Genomic DNA, 16,413 nt, shown 5'->3' on the forward strand with positions numbered 1-16,413 from the left:
TGGCCCCTTCTCTCCAGGAGATAATGTATTTGTGGAAGCATGAACAAATGGATCGCTGTGCCAGGCTTAGTTCCTGCTGTGTACCTTAGCTGGGTGCATCATCTGGTATCACGGACTCCGAAAGACATGGTTCTTTCTTGCTGAAAAGAGGCGCATTTCACAAAAGGAGAGCCAGCTCTGCTTCATGTCAACGTGTTTCCTATTTTTTCTCCAGCTGATTTAGGGTTCAGTTTAACGTGATTGTATTCCAATGGGGGAAAGCAATGAGTTGAACAAATTGTTCCCAGCTCCTGTGTACACTGTAGACCTTGCTTAGACAAAGGTCAGCAGTTACTCTATTGAAGAAAACTGACTGATCAGCATTTAATGCGGCAAGTAAAAACAAAGGAAGCTTGGGGATTTGTGTGTCATAACTCAGCACTGGGTGAGTAAGCAACATTTGCAGTTCATAATGGCCTCAAGCTCAGTTGCTTCCCTGCCCCCCTCCAACGTTTTATGTCCCAGACACTGCAGAAGGCCTAGAACAAACTCTCAGGGTGTAGGGAAGATGGTAGTGGGTTCTTTGGGGGAGAGTTACATACCCTCCTGTGGATTTATTTTTGATTCAGATTTATCATGGCCAATGGCTAGTACAATAAAGTTATTTGGATCTTGGAATACCCTCCTGAATTTTCCAAATGAAAATAGGGGTGTCCTCCATACCCTCCAGCATTCCTCCAGTGAAAATAGGGACGTTCTGAGGAAAAGCGGTACATTACAGGATCAAATCAGAAACCAGGGCGGCTTCTGTAAATCCATGACCGTCCCTGGAAAATAGGGGCACATGGAGGGTCTGGAGTCAGATGCATGTTATGGGAGTTCCCTCCTTCACAATTCACCAGACATACTGGGTGAAAGGGTAAATTGGAAAAAGGAAGGCTAAAATGAGGATGAATGGGAGAAATCAACAATGAGAAGTTAGGGTTCCTTTTCTTACACGCAGGCACACCGACACTCTTGGAGGAACAAAAAAACAAAAAACACAAAAAAAACCAGAGCCTGAAACTGCGGAAGCATCCAGACAGTGTGTATTTGTCAGCTTTATCCCCCTCTTCCATCCATTTATTTGTTTGCCTTTTTTCTCTCCCCACTGTCCAGTTATTTCTTCATCGGGGTCCAGTTTATGAGAAAATAAACTTTCCCTTCCTTAATTATGTTTGATGATTTATAGATTAAGAACCAGTATTTGAAAAAGAGTTACACAAGAGCTTATATCCACAACTGCTTTCCCTTGAGTTCAGCATAACTGTTCTGGTTGCAATATGGCAACATCCTTATGAATGTCTACGTGAGGGGAGAATTAATGTCATAGGCCAATGAATTCAGAAGTCTATGTGGTGTGCATTGAGTTGTAATCATGGGCCCAAAATAAGAGGCTAACGCCTAGCTGTCTCAATAGGAAGCAAAGAAGCTTATTTAAGTCTTGTGAAGATTAGTGAAGAATATTTTGTATGCTAGTAGACAAGTAATTATGAGGAAGTGGGGGAATGTAACCTGCCTATTACTGTCAGCCTGAGTAACAATGATGCTTAGCTTAGCTGCCAGAAAGTGGATTGCATCCAGAGAACGTTTGATCGCGTTTTGTTATCTTTTATGTCCCAGTGATGCAATTTTTACTGATTCCTGTTATTCATCCTGTGTAGAAATATATAAACAGATCAAAGATGGATTTTAAAGTAATACAGTTAAGCAGATGAGTTTATTTCCTTGTGTGTTTTTTTTATATATATACTGCAGGAAGGGAGGGGGAAAGAAAAGGGTGGACTAAGAAAACCAAGGAGGAATTGCTCTTTTTGATCATCCTGTGTCAGTATCACACAGGAGCATGTTTCTACAGTGTTTAAGAATTCTTTGCTCATTGGTCCTTCTAGTTCTTGACTTTATGTGAATAGCTAGACAGAGAAGGTCAAATGTGGTTTCCAAGGCTGTAAAATCAGTAAGCTGCCATCACACTGCAGTTCACACAGTCACCCATAGCAACTCCAGTGTGATGACAGAACAGGCAGATGAGAAATCAAGCAGCACAGGTGGCAGGTGGCCCAGGCGGGCTACTTAATGGAGGTTGGGAGGTACAACAGAGAGCAGTTTGGCTAACTGCTCTCTGAAGCACCTGACACTCCTTTAAAAGGGGTTGTGGCTTGAGGTGAGTGGTGAAGGAAGAGGTAAACTGAGAGGGGAGGGAGATTAGGTAAGCTGAGACAGAAGGTTTGGGCAAGATGTAAAGGGATGGGTGAGGTGTAAAGAGAGCAGGGGTTGATCAGACGTGGGGAAGGTATGTGGGGTCAGTAAGCAGAGCAAGCATATGTGCCCCAACACACCCAATTTGGGAATTTCACTGGGAGTGTAGGAGCCACATCCCAGTGGCTTTCCCAGGCTAAGAAATATGCACAGAGCTGCCCCACCCCCATTCTGTAAAGTGAATGCACAAGCATTAAATCACATGTGAAGCTCTCAGACTGAATGACAAGGATTTGTTGTTCTCATCATAAAACTGACCCAGGTAATTGTCAAAGAGCTATCTCAGCAGGCCTGCTGAGCCCTGAGGCCCCATCTGCACTATACATTTATAGCAGCATCACAGCACTTTGTACAGCCATGGGTTCCCCAAAAGAATCTTGGGAACTGTAGTTTATTAAGTGTGCTGAGGGTTGTTGGGAGACCTTCATTTCCTTTTCAGAACTATAATTCCCAGAGTTCCCTAGGAAGACGGATTGACTGTTAAACGATTCTGAGAATAGTTACTCTGTGAGGGCACAATTCTCAGCACTCTTAACAAACGACCGTTTCCAGGATTATTTGGGAGAAGCCATGACTTTTCAAAGTGGTATGATGATGCTTTAAATGTATATTTCAGATGGAGCCTGAATCTTGACTGGAACCAACAAAGGACTCATCTTCTAATAATGTACAGTTGTACCTTGGAAGTCGAACGGAATCCGTTCCGGAAATCTGTTCGACTTCCAAAATGTTTGAAGCCACTGCAGCAAATCAGAAGCCTAGGAAGCCCTGTCGGACATTCGGGTCACAAAAGAACATTCACAAACCGGAACAATCACTTCTGGGTTTGCGGCGTTCGGGAGCCAAAAAGTCCGTGTTCCAGGGCATTCGGGATCCAAGGTACAACTGTATTGTGACAAAGCATGAAGACTAGCAATATATTACAAGTTTGTCTCCTATGACTGAGCACTCTGTTAACATTACAAGGCCTTTCTAGCCATGGTAGACATAAGTCGGCTGGGTATTAATAGAGATGGGCCACTGCTGACTGGATACCTGTGTAAGTCAGCTACCTAGGCTAGAAAGTAGATCTCATTCCTGACTGAAATGACTCGAGGGATGGAAATGTGTGGGTGTTTCTTTTTTTTAATTCCCTGTAGCAATTTACATCTCCAAGAGAAATGTCCTCCTCTGCTCTCTTTTACAGATTTTTATCTCTAGCAATTAAAATCTCCTAGAGAAATGTCCACTTCCTCTGCTCTCTTCTAGGCTAGGACTTTGGCAGTCCCCATAGATGCATGCAAAAGTTCCCAGACACAATTTCTCGCACCTCAAGGTTGGGAAACTCTTTAATCTACAATCCTGCCTGAACAGCCTCTGCTAGTCAGTAGCTAGATGAGCCAATAGTCTGACTAGGTATAAGAAAACTTCCTGTATTCCTGTGACCCAGCAAGGAATAACTGTACGGCGCTGTAAGAAATGAAGAAGTGGGCATAATAGCACTGATCTATTGTTATGTTTTGGAAAGTGCATTGTCCATCTATTCTCTATGTGATCAAATGCCTGTTGAGATATCATCACCCTACTTGGCATGATGGATACCATTGGGCACCATTTTGAGTCAAGATGTTGATCCAAACTATTCCAAACTGCACTGATTTGGACACACAATTTAGCATGGTTGTTCCTGAGATTGAGAAAGACATTTTAATCTATAATCTGGAGACTATTGGGTGCCATTTTCAATCATGATGACAGGCCAAAATATTCCAAACTGCACCGATTGGGATGCCTCTGGAGATATCATCATCCAGTTTGACATTATAGTTCCTAATAGGAAGGAACAGGCTTTGGATTAGACACTGTCAGGTGCCATTTTGAATCATGATGGGGTACCAAACTATTCCAAACTGCACTGATTTGGACACCTCTGAAGCTATCATCAGATAATTTTTTTGCCTAGTTTCAAAGGTATTGAAACAATAATAAGCATGCCTCCTACCACACTATGTTCAGTGAGATATACACAAAGGAAATGTGCATAGTGGGATGGGAAACCTAGGGCCTGTGCCATTGTAATACAACTATTATAATACTGTACATGACCCGTGATTATGTTGGCTGGGGTTAATGGGAGTTGGAGTCCAATGTCCTTCAGAGGGCCACAGGTTCCCCAACCCTGGTGTCTAGCATTGCAACCTAAGTTGGTTTTACAACTTCTCATTCTGTTTTGTTCAGCCTGAAGCACAAAGTGCTTCCACTACATATCCAGTTAGCTTTTCAACAAGTATCATCCACTTCATCACTGCTAGAGAAGATTAAAAGCAGGTCATTTATTTCTCACATCTATACTTTTCTCCTCCTAGCAAAGTGAAAAGGCATGCATTTGAGCACAGACATCCTCAGAACTTTAAAAGTTGCCTTTAAAAATTGAATATTTAGAGCATTTAACAAACCTGTGAGCTATCTGATAAATTCTATTGATCGACATACCAAAATTTATTTAGCCTGCTAAACGAGAAATATATCAAATGTGCATAAAATGTGATAGGAACATAGGCAAGGAAATTGTGGTCATGCAATATTTTTTTAAAGCAACCTGTGATTTACTTCAATTTCAGTATGATTTTATTTCTTCCTTGTCAAAAAGGTCAGGCTCATTTCTGTATCTCCCAGTGGTAAATACAGTTAATGTGCTGAGGCTGCAATGCATCCAGCATGGAGGTCATTTAATGGTGACATAAATTATTTTACTAGCTTTTCCTTCAAGTGGGCTATGAATCCATGTAGTATAAATGAATATCAGAGCTGTGGTGCTGTTTCATCCTGCCAAGCAGGCTGAACTTTAGTGTTCCTTCTCTCAGTTGGGATCTGCAGAGTGACAAAGACGATAAGCACTTTTGGTGGAGACAGTGGGATATTGCTATTTTTTTCCCTTCATCTTATTTTTTTAAAACTGATCTTCCATACTGTGTATTTAATTCTAGTATGCAAATGGATTTTTTTTAAAAAAGTATTTACTTTCTTTTAAGCAGGAAAAAAAAGGGACGTGGGTGGCGCTGTGGGTTAAACCACAAAGCCTAGGACTTGCTGATCAGAAGGTCGGCGGTTCGAATCCCCGCAACGGGGTGAGCTCCCATTGTTCGGTCCCATCTCCAGCCAACCTAGCAGTTCGAAAGCACGTCAAAGTGCAAGTAGATAAATAAGTACCACTCCGGCGGGAAGGTAAACGGCGTTTCCGTGTACTGCTCTGGTTTGCCAAAAGTGGCTTAGTCATGCTGGCCACATGACCCGGAAGCTGTATGCCGGCTCCCTCGGCCAATAAAGCAAGATGAGCGCTGCAACCCCAGAGTCGGTCACGACCGGACCTAATGGTCAGGGGTCCCTTTACCTTTACCTTAAGCAGGAAAAAGTTTGCAATTGAATGATTATTATTTTTAAGTAACACTTTATTTTAAGCAGGATAATGTTTGCAATTTGTATCGGTGTCAAGTTTCCATTTTTTTTAAAAAAAATTATTTAGATTTTCAAACGTAACATAATCGAAAAGTAAAATATCGACATACCAAACTGTCATATATTAGAGGCCTCAGTAAAACATATCACACATCTAAATTAACTTCAAGGCGGGGGGACTTTAAAACAGTTTTTAAGGATAGCTGTGTTAGAAACTTTTCCATATGCTACCACAAAGGCCTAATCTGAAACGGGTCACCATTTAACAAGACTTATGAAAGCTTCTTTCAGTTCAGTTGAGCTGTAAGGTCCAAGTGGCTCTGCAAGATATCATGGGTGTTCAGGGGGCGGTAGATGTTGGTCTTTGTCTTTTCTGCTGGTTTCACTTAAGTGCCCACACATAATAGAGATTTCACTGAGTGTAGGAACAAGGGACAGAAAGGTCACCTTCTGGAGGAGTTCTTCTGAACAGTTGGTAATAAGGGTTGAGCAGTTTGGGGACAGGACCATGACAGGTTGCTGTGCTCGAGACTAAATAGAACTCTCAAAAGTACTTTGTAGTTTGGGATGTCATGCTTGTGACCGTTATTAATAGGGATGGAAGTTGTAAAATAGCTATTTAAAAATCTACGTTCTAACCCAGGGTGACTGCTTTTAGGAGCTCTGAGGCTGGATCCTGAGTGACATAATTTGTACTCTATTGGAGAAGATGTCAGTAATGAGCTTGGTTTTCTAACACACCATGTTAAATAATCTTTCTTGTATGGGCATATCAGTGCTGTTTTTGTTTACCTCCATTTAGTTTTTGGTTTTTTAGAGCGTCCCTTGCTGGGATTTTTGCTTCCTATGTTTATTGCTGTTTTATTATGATGGTGGTTTGATGCATTTTGTGGTTTTGTATTGGGTTGTTTGATATTTTATGGTGCCTTGAATTCTCAAAAAGAAAAAAAAGAAAAAAGCAGGATATGAGGTTTTTTAAAAAAATGGTGGCCCTAATATAGGTGTCAATCACAGAAAAATCAAAGGGTGATTCAAGCTCCTTCATAGGTGCCAACTAGCACCCATAGTGAGCCCCCTATTTGCTATAGATGGGTGTTGGTTGGCACCCATGGCGCATGGATCATTTACAACATATCTGCTTGGAAAGAGAGGACCAGGTGAACTAATTATTTGTCCTGATCCCTAACAATTTCTATATTCAGGAGGCATTGACCCAAACAAGATGGTGGAAGCATGCTCAGAACTACCCAAGATGGTTTCATGCTTTTGATCATGTGGTTGAGCTTTCTGGTAAATAATAATAACGGGGGGAGGGCAGAATTCAATCCCTCTCATCTGCTGGACAAATTAAAGCTACATGCTGTGGCCACACAGCAAAGTTTGTTACACTCTTCCCTCCTTGCCCCTTACGTGTGAATCTGACATGCACCATGTTCACCCTGTAGCCATCCCAAACTACCATAGGAATTATTGCAAATCCTATTTAAATTCCCTCACCTGCCCAGACAAAATGCTATTTGGGCCAAATTAAAGAACATGCCTCTGGTCACACAGATGACACCAAACAGTGTGGAGCACAGGTGAAAAAGAGGAGACCCAGGGCCAATGAGGAGCTCTCCTCCAAATTCCTACTCAGCCCCCCTCCAAAAGGGTGAATAGCAATGCCCACGCTGCAAAGGGTGAGATGGTGGGTGCCAACCAAAGGAAAGTGGGGGCAGGGCAGAGCTGGCTTAAGTAGCCTGCTCTCTGCCTCTTCCCTATTGGACAATGCAGCCCATGTGTTTGCCTCCCCCAGCCTAACCATCTCTCCTGTTCTTCCAGCACCATTGTACCAACTCCACCACACTATCAGTTGTCAGTGGGCGAGTGGTATAAAGAAAGGGATCAACAGGTAACTCTGGCAATCTCTTCAAGGGTTACTCACTTTGTATCAATTGTGTGAAACAAATATTTTCTTTTTTTAAAAAATTGTGATTATTGTACACAAATAGCTGTTCAATCAGAGGGCTTTTCCAGCAGTGTTCTGCTTATGGCTTTAACAAGTAATGCATTGGACCCCCAAAACAGCATGTTTACTGAATCTCTGTTCAGAAAAATATCACCTCTTAGGAAGCATTATATCTTCCACTGAATTATTGCAAACATAATTTGATGCAATTATACTTTCAAATTATACTATATACCCCCATTGTGTTTGCTTTGTATATTTACATGAACCAGGCTAAGGATGAGTTTATTATTGGGTTTCAGAACAGTAATTATAACGTAGTTATTTCATCCAACTTCTAATGAAGCTTACAGTCAGGCAAAGCCGATGGAACATTAACATCAGAGTGCAAACACTCCTTAAAGCAATCCACAGGAAAGGATCAATCAGTGTAAAAAGTCACAGCCTTCACGCGGTATCGCTGTGCTCTGATAGTCTCTAAAAATGAATTCTTAAGGATCATTTAACAGGGACTGTTTATCACTTAATATACAGTAACCATTCTGAATACACAATCATGGCAGTTAAAAAGACGGTGGAAGAAAGTTGCATTTTAATTATTATTTTTACCTTTTTACCACTATAGAGTGGTAGTGAACAGAGAACCAGGGTGAAATTACCCTGGGGCCCTCCAGATGGGTGTTTTATTACAGGTGTCTGCTCTTTGACACTCTAATGGTGCATTAGTGATGGATTTCTTCTGCTTTAGTTTGTTCTGTGATGCTTTCCCAATGCTACCAAATTGGTGGCATTCAGGCATGGGGTTTGTCGCATTAGTTTTTCTGGTTATATTGCTAGCACTTCTGTCTGGACTTTGAACATTCCAAGTGTTGCTGGACTACAGTTTCCATTAGCCCCAGCATAGCAAATAGTGACAAATAATAGGAAGCAGAGTCCAACAATATCTGGAGGGTATCCGGGTGGCTATCCCTGCATTATAGCCTGCCTATCCAACACCTAGAGCTACAGACAGACACAAAAAATTAAATTAGTTCCTCTGCAATCTCCTTTTCCTCCTTTAGCACACCTCTCAGTCCCTTGTCATCTAAAGGTTCAACCTACTCCCCAGCCAGTTTTCTGCTTCTGATTTATTTAAATATTTTTTGTTATTATTGTAATTGGTCCTAATGCTTTTAGCAGTATGTTCCTTGTCTTGAATTATCCCCCTCACCGAAACCTCATTGTCCACTTGCATTTCTTTTGTCCACTTGCATTTCTTTTGTGTTCCTTTTTGTCCTCCACATTTGGGCAAGATTTCCATTTTCCGAAAGAAGCCTTCTTGCCTCCAGATGCTTCCTTGTTTCTGCTCCTTAATGACATCCTGTTAGACCTTTCTGCTCTGTTGTATCTGATCTTTTTCTGTTACGGTTTTAATAACCCCTAAGCATTCTGGTGAGATTTGACCCTCCTGACATTTCTGGGAGTATGTCCGACTGAATTCCGTGGGACACCACACCTCTGAGTAGACATACTAGAATGGTGCTCTTAAGTCTGTGTTAGATCGTGGAAGAAACACTGAAGCAGCTTCAAAACAAATGGAAGCAGTAACAATTGGTGGCAAGTATCTATTATTTGTCATTTCTGACCAGAAAGCATTGCTGTGTCTGTCATGGGTGTAGCCAGGATTTTTGTGGGGGGCATGCCTTTTATTGTGGGGCCAGAACCTCAGTCAGCTTTGTATTTATTTATTTATTGGGGGGCAGCTGTCCCTCCCTGCCCCCCTTGGCTACACCCATGGTCTCAGTAGTGGGAAACCTGTGGCCTTCCAGGTGTTATTGGACCCCAACTCCCATAATGTCTGGCCATTGGCCATGCTAGCTAGGGCTTGTGGGGTTTTGACTCCAACAACATGGGGGGGGCAGCACAGGTTTTCCACTGCTACACTATTTGCTTCAGAAAGCATGTATATATTACCTGTATATACTTTGAAAGGAATGCTTCATTGCCTTGCCTATCACAACCTAAGCAGAAACTCTTTTAGCACGCTCTTATAGAAGACATTAAGCTGGGGGACATCTCCATACTTGATTAAATGGGGAGACAGAAATGGCCATTTCACTTTGCTGGTAAATCGTTTTGCCCAGCTTTGACACAATAATTTGCTTAATGTCTTAATGCGCTTCTACAGTTCAGACTGCGCTCCCAGCTTTTAAGTGCCATCATTAAATTCTCATTTCAAATCAATGTACTAGTTGCACATTGCTGGGCAAACAAAGTATTTAAAGAGTTTTCCCCATAATGCAAGGTAATTGGTGGATCCTCAGCAAGGCCCATGAAGTTGCAGTTGTCTTTGCCAGTAGAAGGCCAGCAAAAGGAGGGGGAGACTAGAAAAGACTCATTTGCTGCCAGTATCACAGTGTTTGGCCTGGAAGTCAGCTGCCCTTTACAGAAAGAGCCTGAATAAACCAGCAGCACAAAACACAGCTGACAAGGCTCAGCAGCTGAACAAATGGACAAGTATGTAATTTAGCTCAGCCTTCCTTTTGGGTGTGTGTGTGCGCGCTTAATTAATGAGGGTGGTACAAAAGGGTGGTAATGAGTACTGAGTGTCTGTGAGGTCAAAGATCATTTTTGTGCACACAATGGCTTCATTTTCGACTAAATCTTTCAGCCTATGATAAAAGAGCTTACCTTGAGAGAGTTCAAGGAATTGAAAGCAGAACAGGGTGTTTTTTTTGGGGGGGGAGGGGTATTCAAAAACATAAGAAAAGAAAAGAGTGGGGGATTGATACCAAATGGGACAATGAAAAGATACAAAGCAAAGAGAGATAATCTGTTGGATGCTTGTGAAGAGCAAATAGGAAAGTATGGTGACGTGAGATACAAAATTATACAATAAACACCTGGTCTTCAATAGATGAGCCATATTCCACAACTGAATCACATTGTAATGTAAAGTCATACAATTCATACCAACCTTTTTTGTCTCTCTGTTTACAGATTTTTAAGAGAAGGGAAGTTAAAAGTAGTTCTCAGGATTAAATTTTTTTAAGACTACCACAATAAAAACATCAAGTTAAGGGAGTGAGCATAATAATATGTTTTGGAATTTTTGCTCCCTATTTTTCTTGATTTGTTATTTTCTTTCTTTCTTATAATTATTGTCTATGTGTCCCTCCCCCCTTTGTCAGAGATGTAGTTGTTTTGAAGGGACCAAGGCAAACTCATAGAATTGTAGAAATGTAGAGTTGGGGGTGACCTGAAGGGTCATCTGGTCCAACCGCCTGCAATGCAGGAATCTAAACTAAAGCATCCATGTCAGATGTCCATCCAACCTCAGAGATGGCCATCCAAATGGTCTCAGAGCTGCAAAAAGGAAACCATGGTTCCAGACTGACCTCATCGCTTCATATTATAGCATTGTGCACAAAATACCCAACATAGAATCATAGAGTTGGAAGAGACCACAAGGGCCATCGAGTCCAACCCCCTGCCAAGCAGGAAACACCATCAGAGCACTCCTGACGTATGGTTGTCAAGCCTCTGCTTAAAGACCTCCAAAGTAGGAGACTCCACCACACTCCTTGGCAGCAAATTCCACTGTCGAACAGCTCTTACTGTCAGGAAGTTCTTCCTAATGTTTAGGTGGAATCTTCTTTCTTGTAGTTTGGATCCATTGCTCCGTGTCCGCTTCTCTGGAGCAGCAGAAAACAACCTTTCTCCCTCCTCTATATGACATCCTTTTATATATTTGAACATGGCTATCATATCACCCCTTAACCTCCTCTTCTCCAGGCTAAACATGCCCAGCTCCCTTAGCCGTTCCTCATAAGGCATCGTTTCCAGACAAAGGGAGGCTATTTTAGTTCCCTGCTGTGGTGAATGTTTCCATCTGGATAGGTATTCATGTGCACTCATTTGCATTCAGAGTACGTGATAAGGGTAGACTCAACTCAAGATCTGAAACAAGGTTTGCCACATGAAGACAGCCACCAAAGGCAGCAATATAGTCGCTATTATGGTTATTCTGGCCATTTTTGGACTACACTTCCCATCATCCCTGATCATTGGCAGTGATGACTGGGACTGATAGGTGCTGGAAATCAATAGCACCTGGAGGGGCACCGATTTCCTACCCCTGTGTTATGAAATCACACTGTTTATGTAATGGAATATTAAAGATCGCAGCTGCATAAGCATTTTTCTATGCTGGGAATAAAGGTGAGAGCAGCATAATAATTCAAAGCAATTCCAATTCATTTCAAATGCAACATGCAAGTGACCGTGATTTGTTCACGCTAGACCATTGTGCTCAACAAGGTGTCATAGACCTCTGCTGAATATTCACGGGAATTAAGTTCTTTGACCACTAGAGGGCTTCCATATTTTTATTTAAAGCAATAGAAACACAACATGGGGCATAAGTTTTAAATCTATAAGATGACTGTATGCAGACATACAGGATCTATACTATCGAAGAAATATATATTTCAGTGACTAACATAGCAGAACTTTTAAATTCTTGCAGCAAAACATTTTTGATTCTGCCTTCATCAGTTGCTCTGATTAAAATGTTGCTGTTTCCAAGGTGGCAGTTATGGTGTGTGTGTGTGTGTGTGTGTGTGTGTGTGTGTGTGTGTGTGTGTATGTGTATGTGTATGCAACATTCTCTCTATCATTATGTTGCCAGTTTCTTGCAAATGAAACAGCAGCTATAAACATCTAATATGTGAATCCTAATGGGAAAGCTAGCAAAAAATCAGAACAAAGTTGTCAGAGCAAATAGTTTAAAAAATTTAACATTGTACATGAAATTTAAATAGCAATACATAGGATAGTATGTATCATCAAGTCTCAGTAGCATACCATCAAGTCTCAGGAGTTCCACAGGTTTGGGTATAAATTACTCAGGTTTGAATAGAAATTCATCTCTTGCTTTGGATGCATGGCATTTTAGTTTTGTTCCACCCTTCATCATTGCAGACATTTATTTCATTTTTTAAGACCTGGATCTGACAGAAGATCATGATTGCAATAAAAATCTAGGCTGAGTTTCAAATTGGTAAGAGGCAGCACACTTCATACTACACAGTGTAGAAGTCCTGAAATATACATAGCTTCTTATCTTCCAAATGCTCCCAAGCTCAGTCCACAACAGCCATAGTGTGCTTACAGCCTAAATGTGTTTAATTTGCTCACATTGAAGGTTGGGAAAAAGAGGGAGGGAGGGAGGGAGGGAGGGAGGGAGGGAGGGAGAGAGAGAGAGAGAGAGAGAGAGAGAGAGAGAGAGAGAGAGAGAGAGATTATAGTGCCATTCTAACGGATATGATGCTAACTGAAGGTTTGGGATGTGGGAGTATAAGAAGTTAATTGGTAGCTCTTAACATAAGCTCTTGCTTATTAGACCCCCACTTGATCTATACATAAGGGAAAGGGCATCTAAGGTTTAATTGGGTGAAAGGAGAAGGGATGTGCAAGGACATATTATGTTTGGTTCTGAATGCTTGATTATAGCCTGTCTTAAAAGACTTAAGAAGAACTTCATCCCAGTGGATTTAGTTGGCTTCCTAGGTTTGTGTATCTCCATTTTCTTTTTAATGGACCTAAAGGTAAAGGTACCCCTGCCCATACGGGCCAGTCTTGCCAGACTCTAGGGTTGTGCGCTCATCTCACTCTATAGGCCGGGGGCCAGCGCTGTCCGCAGACACTTCCGGGTCACGTGGCCAGCGTGACAAGCTGCATCTGGCGAGCCAGCGCAGCACACGGAACGCCGTTTACCTTCCCGCTGGTAAGCGGCCCCTATTTATCTACTTGCACCCGGGGGTGCTTTCGAACTGCTAGGTTGGCAGGCGCTGGGACCGAACGACGGGAGCGCACCCGCCACGGGGATTCGAACCGCCGACCATACGATCGGCAAGCCCTAGGCGCTGAGGTTTTACCCACAGTGCCACCCGCGTCCCTAATGGACCTAAGGGGGTTTAATAACTTGATCTCATAAAACTCAGGGGGTGGCTGAAGATTGTTTTGCTGAGCAGGTACAGAAGCTGAGCTGGCTACTAAATATTACATCAAAACTGGTGATGGGACATGACCTCTTCAGAACTTGTGGGCAGGAGGCTAGCTCAGGCGGTCCCACAGCAGACACTACTCCATCTTTATTACTGCTTCCAACATCACAGAATTTGTCGCCTGAGGCAGCTGCCTTATTCTGCCTAAATGGTGGGGCTGGACCTGACAAAACTGATGTCCTGAGGAAGCTGTCCTGCTTCACGTATGTTACTATTATTGTTTGATGTGAGAGGAAAACCATATTGCAGATGCCTTTGGTAACTGTCCTTGCTAGAATTACAAGATACTTTGCTATGATATTTCAGGGACAGAATGGATCTTGCAAATGCTCTGTTGAGCAAAGTGCTGAAATGCTATAAGCATAGAAAAGGTACAATAGGCAGTTTTTCAGGCAGTGTGAGAATGGCCTTTCGTACAGCCTAGTATTGCTTATTATGAGGCTATAGGGTGGGAGGGATGCACAATGGATGTTTACAGACCAGTTTCACAACTGTACCTTTAAAAGGGAAGGAATCTCAGAAACTATTTTTAGCTGCTGCCAGCTTCATTATATTTTAAACTGAAAGACAGATGAATTGCCTTGAGAATACAGCAAGAGGTTTCTTGGAAGCAAAGCTCAAATGGCCACATTATTCATGGCCCAAAAACTATAGCTGGTGAATCCAGAATTGCCATGAACCTGCCCCAGGGGCTTGTGGTGTATACTGTGTCAAAGACCAAATGAGGCAGCTAACAGCTTTTTGCTCAGAAAAGAGGCAGAGATAGCAGGCTGGATCCAGACTTAGGTTGCAATTTTATTCTCATTTACCTGGGAGTATACCCCACTGAAATCAGTGGAACTTACTTCTGAGTTTATGTTGTTAGGATTCTAGCCTTAGTCATGCTTAGGGTAGACACATTGAAATGAACTGGGCAAGTAATGATTAGGAATGGGCAAATCTGTCAGTTCTTTGAACTTCTCGTGTCCCCCCCACCAATCTTCAGTTCAGTTCTCCACATTTCCTCATCAGTTTGCAATGCTTTCTCATAAAAATTCTTAAGTGTTTTACTGTGAATTCCTCCTAATATTCACATTTTTGTATGCAGTTTTGCCTAACAAACATAAATTTTCAAAGAAATTTTCCCCTATACAATACATCTTTTAAATGTTATTTTCTCCAATATATGCATCATTATTCAAACTTTGTCCTAATGTGTCCATTTTTGCACACAGGAAATCTCTGGAGAACAGGACTGCATTATTTGAAGAAGTGCAATTTTTTCAAAGGGTGGCTGTGTTTTGGTTCCCGTATTATTTCAGGATGTGCAAATAAGGTAGGTTCTCTTTCAATGTGAACTGAATTGTATTTTCCCTATCCCTATAATGGTTAGGTCCCATTGATTTCAGTTCAGTGACATAGTGTGTGTGGGGGGCCGGGCGCAACATCGGGGGGGGGCGCTCGCACTCGCTGCTCTCTGCCCCTACTAAAATCCACGGGTTAGGGGGTGCAAATTACTTGCCTTGCCCCGGGTGCTGACAACCCACGCTACGCCACTGTTTCAGTTGATCTACCCTAAGCATGGTGGTGTCTGGCTCCAATGGAATAGGTAATATCCGAGTAAGTATCCGAGTAAGTAATACTTCTGACATTGACTATCTCCCAATGTTTTTAATAAGGCTGGAAATCATGACACTTTTTATTTTAATCAAGCAGTCTACCTAGTACCATACATTGAGTTAAGTTATTAAATAACTCATATAACATGAAGTCAATCGGTAAACTGTGTCAGTTAATGTTGCACATCACACCAATCTCAGAATGACGCGATGTTCCAGGGACATACCCAGGGTTTACGTTTCCTTTGGGAATGAGGCAGAGCAGAGACTGTGGTGTCTTAATGATATATGGTTTACACATATATACAACCTGAGCCTGCAATGGCGGGATTCACAGCATTAACACCCCAAGAGGGTCTTGCTTCTCCCATGGCTACAGCTTTGGATTCAAATGGAAATCAAACATTGCTCTCAAATGTTGCTTTGACTCTCTCTCCAGATTGCTGCTTTACCTCTAGGTCACATCACTGTAAACACTCAACTCTTACCTTTCTCTTTTTCTAACTACCAGCCAGTTGAAGGTGATGGTGGTACCAGCTGTCTCACCCAGATCCGCTTCCTTTGTTCCCTTAATGGCCCACCACCCAGGCCATCACCTCAACAGGAAGCTAGCCTGGCTATTCCAAGAATTAGAAGGGGGGGAGGCATTAGAAGGGTCTTGGCCTACAGCCTACTCCCACTACCCAAACTCATAACAATAATCAATCAAATAAGCTACTGATAGAGTCAGCAAAGTAAACCAGTCCCAACATGTTTTGGCTTACAACTATTACTCATAGCATGTTAAGACTCTTCATCTGTGTTTTGTTACACCAAGTTCTTTCCCAGGTGCCTTCAGGTTCACTGACCCAGTTTTCTCAATAATAACTAATAGACCCTGTTCAATGTGGCTTCTTCTTTGATGCAAGCAGCACCTTGAATTAAGGCTGTGAGAGAAGAGATGAAAGGTCAACAAAGGTTGCTCCTGATTTGTTCCATGCCAGTTTGTCCCTGTGGTCCAGTAGAAGCTAATGCCTTTGTTTCCCCTTTGCTCACTCACTAAGACAACGGAGCAACAGAGCACTTGTGAAGAAGGGATGTCCCACTGTTCACTGGCCAGCTAGATAGC

At 42.2% G+C, this 16,413-nt stretch overlaps 1 protein-coding gene across 3 annotated transcripts in view; it reads left to right on the forward strand.

Annotated features, from left to right (window-relative positions):
- Window positions 1–16,413, forward strand: part of THSD7B (thrombospondin type 1 domain containing 7B) — a 628,355-nt gene that overhangs the window by 189,268 nt on the left and 422,674 nt on the right. For 2 of the 3 annotated variants that reach the window (XM_081199464.1, XM_081199466.1), the window contains one exon: window positions 14,922–15,022. The gene's annotated coding sequence lies outside the window, so the exon portion shown is untranslated. Of the gene's footprint in view, window positions 1–2,108; window positions 2,183–3,463; window positions 3,593–14,921; window positions 15,023–16,413 lie in introns of those variants that run through there. The other variant, XM_081199465.1, reaches the window with a different exon arrangement.

This window comes from Podarcis bocagei (assembly GCF_964188305.1).
Source record: "Podarcis bocagei genome assembly, chromosome: 1".
Taxonomy (NCBI): Eukaryota; Metazoa; Chordata; class Lepidosauria; order Squamata; family Lacertidae; genus Podarcis; species Podarcis bocagei.